The sequence below is a fragment of the Ictalurus furcatus genome, chromosome 20 (genome assembly GCF_023375685.1).
Source record: "Ictalurus furcatus strain D&B chromosome 20, Billie_1.0, whole genome shotgun sequence".
NCBI lineage: Eukaryota > Metazoa > Chordata > Actinopteri > Siluriformes > Ictaluridae > Ictalurus > Ictalurus furcatus.
Window position 1 is genome coordinate 2,196,426 of NC_071274.1, and position 7,124 is coordinate 2,203,549.

A 7,124-nucleotide genomic window follows, 5' to 3' on the forward strand; every position below is an offset into this window, starting at 1 on the left:
TCTCCCCTCTCACTCACTCTCACACACACACGCACGCATATACACTCCCACACACACACACACACACACACACACACATGCACGCACACGCAGCGCGCCCCCGATACACACACTGTCACAGGCAGAGCCAAAAGTGTCGCTCGTCGATCCCTGCTTCTGTACTGATGCGAGATTCGAGACCGAGTCGGCTCTCTGAACGAGTCATTCTGTGGAATCGATTCGCAACGAATAGACGTTTCTCCCCTCCCCACCTGCAATACAAAGTTGCTTATTTTATCATTTCCTCGTATATCATTATTTCTCCCACAGCTCCCACGTTTCAACATAACAAAGAGTGTCATTGTGTCTTATTAGTCACGAAACACTACTTAAACAAGAATCGACACCCAAACAGAAGTTAAAACAAGCTGTTTGTACGAAAAACAAAACACAAACAAACAAACAAAAAAAACACCCAAGAGATCATGTGACAGCATGAATGTTACAGGAATTATAAAAGACAGGAGATTGGAGCTCTGAGGGAATCAAAAGTCAAAGGGGGTCAATAGAAGAAAAAGAGTCGATTCACTCGGAATCGAGTCACTAAAACGAGTTATTATCATGCGTGTCATGCATGATCTCAGTTGAAAGTATGATGAAAATTGTTTATTTCAGTGCATGATTAGATGAGATGAGTGTTTGATGAAAATAAGTGTACGAGTTACTTAAAAAATACATAAAATAACAACATGCTAATTAAATGCACTGTTTATCATGTTTACATCAGTGTAAAGAGCATTAGAGGTGATGTTGCAGTGATGTAAGGGTACTAAAAAAAGAGTAAGAACTGCACCTTTACTTGTCACTGGGGTGGTTCTGTTTTGTGTTCTAGCCTCACTTTAAGAATAGACATAAAGTACCTTTAAAAAAAAAAAAAAGATTTAAAGTCCCCATGAAGTGCTTTGAAACGCACAGCGTTATTCAACGTGTTGATGTAATAATTTCCACCCAAACAGGAAGTCAGGGCGGGACATATCGAGTAATTATGCAGCAATTTCCGCAAGGTGGTGTTTACAATGTCGGGGGCGGGACCCTTCAGATTCTAGAGAGCGTTTGATTGGACAGAAAATCTGATGAGAAGCTGAAGTGCAGAATGATGTCATAAAAACTGTTGGTAGAGCGAGAGAGAGAGAGAGAGAGAGAGAGAGAGAGAGAGATTGTACATTTTGAATGCGTGTATCTTCTAAACACGAATTTTGCCATTGTTTTGGAGCGCACGAGCTTATAGATAACTTTAAAGAGAACACATTCGTACTAAAAGCCACAAAACTTCCATTTTGATTTCATGGCGATTTTAAGGGGACTTTTAGAGTAAAGCCTTAATGATACGGTGCATTTACTCTTCAAGGTGTAAGTACTAAAGGCACAAAACGTACAAAAAGTACTTACAGGAATTTTAAGATATATATAGTGTTACACACTCGCACTCTCGCTTCCACTTTATTTATCTCTCTATTAGAATGACTATCAGCTCTGACACACACTTTATCTCTCTCTCACTCTCTCTCTCTCACACACACACACACACACACACACACACACACACACACACACACACACACACAAAATCCCCACTGTTGAATTAATACCCAGAGATGAATTAACTGTCATACTGTTGTTTCTTTCTTTTTCTTTCTTTCACTTTTTTTTGTTTGTTTGTTTTTGACCTTGTTTGGACTCTGTTTTAATTTGACACTGTGCATACAAAGACAGATCTTCTCTCAGTGCAAGAGGGATTGAAAGACAGAGAAGGAAAGTGGGGGAAAAAGAGTGAGTGTGAGTGTGTGTGTGTGTGTGAGAGAGAGAGAGAGAGAGAGAGAGAGAGAGAGAGAGAGACGGACAATGGAGTAATTGCATTTTCCCCGAGTCTCTCCTCTCTCTGTGACAGGCTCAATGGCGAGCGCCCGTGTCGAAAAAACGTGACAGAAATGGAGTGTGTTGTTAATTCATCTGTCACTTAGCTTATGCACCATTGTTGTCTCTGAGTGAGTGAGTGAGTGTGTGTGTGTGTGTGTGTGAGTCAGAGTGTGTGTGTATGAGGAATTATGAGGAATGATGCTCGTATCTGTGCGCAGAGCCGTTAGGGGAATCGAGCCACATCCCCTCAGTGACTTTACCACAAATAAGCAAAGGGCCTTAACGAAGCACTCTCGCTAATCCACTCCTAGAATGACTTTGTGACAAAGTTAATTAAGAGTTCCTGGCTGCTGTGGCAGTCTTTTCAGAGCTACAGCTCGGTTATAACAGCTCTACGGTACATACGACTGTGTTTGGTCTTATATCACTGCGGATTAGTGACTGTGAAAGCACATTGTCTGAGGCCAGAGTGATATTAAGTGCTCACAGCTGAAAGGTTCCAAATTGGAGAAAGGAACATGCTGCTTATAATAAAAACGGCAGTGCTGGCGGGAGTCATGTTTCCGGATCAGTTTTTATAAAATTAGATTCTGTAAAGAGAGCAGAAAGTCTAATCCTCCAGCAGTGTTCAGTGGTATGATTTTTGGCCAGAATTTGCAATCGCAGAAAAACCCCTTGCGAGTGGTGAAAATGTGACGGGGTCACGTAGCGCTTTTGTGACTGAAGACAGCTACGACAAAGTTGTACGAGCGTGAGAATTTTAAAATGAACATCTGAGTGTTAGCTATGCTATGAGGCTCATCGAAGAGCCACCAAGAAGAGGAGGGTGGTAGTGGTGATAATGAAATGTAAATGATGGATAGATGGATGGATAGACAGTTGGATTGATGGACTGTTAGATAAATGGATGGCTGGATGGATGGATGGATGGATGAATGAATGGATGGCTGGTTGGCTGGCTGGATGGATGGATGATGGATGGATGAATGAATGGATGACTGGATGGATGATTGGGTAGCTGGGTGGACAGTAAGATGGATGGATGGATTGATAGACAGGCAGATAGATGGATGGATGCTGACTGACTGGATGGATGAATGGCTGGATGGGTGGGTGGACACTTGGATGTATGGATGAACAGATGGATGGCTGGATGAACAGATGGGTGGACAGTTGGACAGCTGGATGGATGGATGAACAGATGGATGGCTGGATGAACAGATGGGTGGACAGTTGGACAGCTGGATGGATGGATGAACAGATGGATGGCTGGATGGATGGATGGATGAATGGATGAACAGATGGGTAGACAGTTGGACAGATGCATGGATGGATGGATGAACAACTGGATGGATGGATTGATGAACAGATGGATGGGTGGATGGCTGGTTGGCTGGATGGATGATTGATGGATGGATGGATGGGTGGGTGGGTGGACAGTTGGATCGCTGGATGGATGGATGAACAACTGGATGGATGGATGGATCTCTTTTGGTTTTCCACAAAGAGATTTCTTATATCTAATTTCATCCAGAGACTGAAAGCAATAATTGATTTTAACCATCCTCTTTATCGGATCCAACACACTGGTGACTTTTCGTCTTTTTTGTTGTTGTTGTTGAGAAAATGCAAATGTTAAAATAAACAATTTGGTAATTGTTTGTTAGAGTGGAGATAAGCAGTTTCTCCAGTTGTCTGACAGAATCATTGTGAGCGATATTTATTTTTTACAATTATTTTTGCCGTTTCTCTGGAAAGGTGGCAATAATTATGCAGCTGAATATAAACCTTGCTACTATGCACTGCATGCTGGGAAGAGACAATGTTTAATTCAGACTTCATCCAGACTCGGAGTGGAATGTACGCCATGCTACAACCCACCCACCCAAACACACCACTCTGCCTCCATGGAAACCTGAGGCCCTGAGAGGACACTGAGATAATACTGCTTTTGTAGTGGTGTGATTTCCACAGCATCCATGCTGAGACATTCTCTTCTTCATGTCACTCACATATTAGTGTTGATGGGGAGCTGGCGGTGAGACAGCACCAGTGTATTCCTCACCGGACTGGCGGTTTGATATCTAAGAGCAGGTAATGGTCCAGTGACAAGTTTCCCCCACAGGCTTTCTGATTCTTACTGCTGATGAGTTTGTGGTTTGCGTCTTGCGGTATGGCCTTTATATTTCTGCTCCTGAAGTCTTCTTCGGACGGTGGATTGTGATACCTTCACCCCTGCCCTGTGGAGGCTGTTGGTGATGTCACTGACTGTTGTTTTCCTGTTTATCTTCACAGCTCTCACAGTGTTTCTGTTATCAACTGTTGTTGTTTTCCTCAGCCGAACTGTTCCACGTCTGGTTGATCAGTACACCAGTGGGTTCTTTCTTTTTCAGGACATTCCAAATTGTTGTACTGGCTATACCCAATGGCTGGATGAATGATTGGGTGGCTAGATGGACATGAATATGGATGGATGGATAGATGGATGGACAGATATGTAGATAGATGGATGAATGCTGAGTGACTGACTGGATGGATGGATATATGAGTAGATGAATGGATATGTAGTATAATGGCTGGGCAGATGGATGGATGATCAGATGAATGGATGGATGGAGGAATAGATGCACAGACATACCGATGAATGGATGGATGAACAGATGAATGGATGGATGGAGGAAAAGATGGACAGACATATGGATGGGTGGATGAACAGATGGATGGATGAACAGATGAATGGACAGACAGATGGATGGATAGATGGATGGATATATGAGTAGATGAATGGATAGGTAGTATAATGGCTGGGCAGATGGATGGATGGATGATCAGATGAATGGATGGATGGAGGAATAGATGGACAGACATATGGATGGGTGGATGAACAGATGGATGGATGGAGGACTAGATGGACAGACATATGGATGGGTGGATGAACAGATGGATGGATGGAGGAATAGGTGGACAGACATATAGATGGGTGGATGAACAGATGGATGGATGGAGGAATAGATGGACAGACATATGAATGGGTGGATGAACAGATGGATGGATAAACAGATGAATGGATGGATGGAGGAATAGATGGACAGACATATGAATGGGTGGATGAACAGATGGATGGATGGATGGATGGATGGATGGAGGAATAGATGGACAGACATATAGATGGGTGGATGTGGATGAACAGATGGATGGAGGAATAGCTGGACAGACATTTGGATGGGTGGATGAACAGATGGATGGATAAACAGATGAATGGATGGATGGAGGAATAGATGGACAGACATATGAATGGGTGGATGAACAGATGGATGGATGGATGGATGGAGGAATAGATGGACAGACATATAGATGGGTGGATGAACAGATGGATGGAGGAATAGCTGGACAGACATATAGATGGGTGGATGAACAGATGGATGGAGGAATAGCTGGACAGACATATAGATGGGTGGATGAACAGATGGATGGATAAACAGATGAATGGATGGATGGAGGAATAGATGGACAGACATATGAATGGGTGGATGAACAGATGGATGGATGGATGGATGGAGGAATAGCTGGACAGACATATAGATGGGTGGATGAACAGATGGATGGAGGAATAGCTGGACAGACATATAGATGGGTGGATGAACAGATGGATGGAGGAATAGCTGGACAGACATATAGATGGGTGGATGAACAGATGGATGGAGGAATAGCTGGACAGACATATAGATGGGTGGATGAACAGATGGATGGAGGAATAGCTGGACAGACATATAGATGGGTGGATGAACAGATGGATGGATGGATATATGAGTAGATGAATGGATAGATAGTAGATGGATGAGCACAGGGTGAGCCGCTGAAGTGAGGAAGGTTTATATCACATTCAGAAAGGAACAGCTACTGTATAAACCCTCAGATCTCGTTGCTGTAGTTGATCTTTCTTTAGTCTGTAGTAGGCGGCAGTAGATTTTCAGCACTGCACCTAGATGTCACGCCAATTAGCAACAGTGCTACAGCTTTACTGACGAGCTCTTTCACTAAATATATTCCTCGGACTCACGACTGAAATAGCTTTTCTTTTTCTATTGTCATGCTCCAAAAGCAACAAACACCTAAGGTGGCACAAAGTAATAAGTGTGAAGATATTTAAAAGATGTGTTTATTTGCGCATGAGTGGCTGTCAGGCAGAATGGAGGCTCTGCCCGGAGGACACAAAGAAGCAAGCGGTCCCCTCAGAACAGCTTTATTAAACTTCATAATTATGAAGATTCACTTTCTCGCGCCGTTTCCTGCTCGGGGAGGCAAAAGAATTCTCACTTCCCTCGTCAGCTTCGCAGGAACGAGCGCCATGACAGACACAACACAATAAACCCCGGCCTCGACTCAGCCGGCTCTCTGAAGACAGGAAATTGCATCAATCTTTTTTTTTCTTCTCCCCGAGTTGAAAAACAGGAGAACAAAAGCGGGCCGTTGCACTTTTAGTTCATTTGAAGCCTTTTCTCTCCTTTTATTCTTCTTCTTTTTTTTTCTTCCAGCAGCTCAATCTTTTTTGAAGATGGACTGTGTCACCAGGCTCGCACTGAAGAGGAGCAGATGTCAGGGACGCAAGGGCGGCGATTTGCCGAGACACACACACACACACACACACACACACACGTTAGTCTTACTATCCTTGTGGCGAACTTTTGTTTTTTTTTGTTTTTTTTTTTTTTAAAAAAAAAAGGCAAAAAGATTTAATTATAAACCTGCAACTTTTATTTCAAGAAACAAAAAAAAACCTAAAAGACCTAAAGGTATTCACACACACACACACACACACACACACACACACACGCACAGACAAAAACCTCACACGTTACTCTTACTGTCTTTGTAAAGAGATTTTGTATCTTTTATTTATTATTTATTTATTTATTCATTTATTCATTTCTTTTTTTAATACAAAAAAATAAGTTTTATCTATCTATCTATCTATCTATCTATCTATCTAAGTTCATAGAATTGTTTGACAGTTTTTGACATTTTTCTGGTCCTCGAAAGGAATTTTTCTCTTTTAGGTCTTTAAATTAAAGCTGCACTTTTGGTTTTGTTAGAAATAAAGAAAGAAAGAAAAACTTTTCCTCGTGGGTGCCAGAAAAATGTCCCCACAGCGATAGGAATATCTGACACTTTTGATCTTGTGGGGACATTTTTCTGGTCCCCACTAGGAAATATCTTGTGGCTGTGGT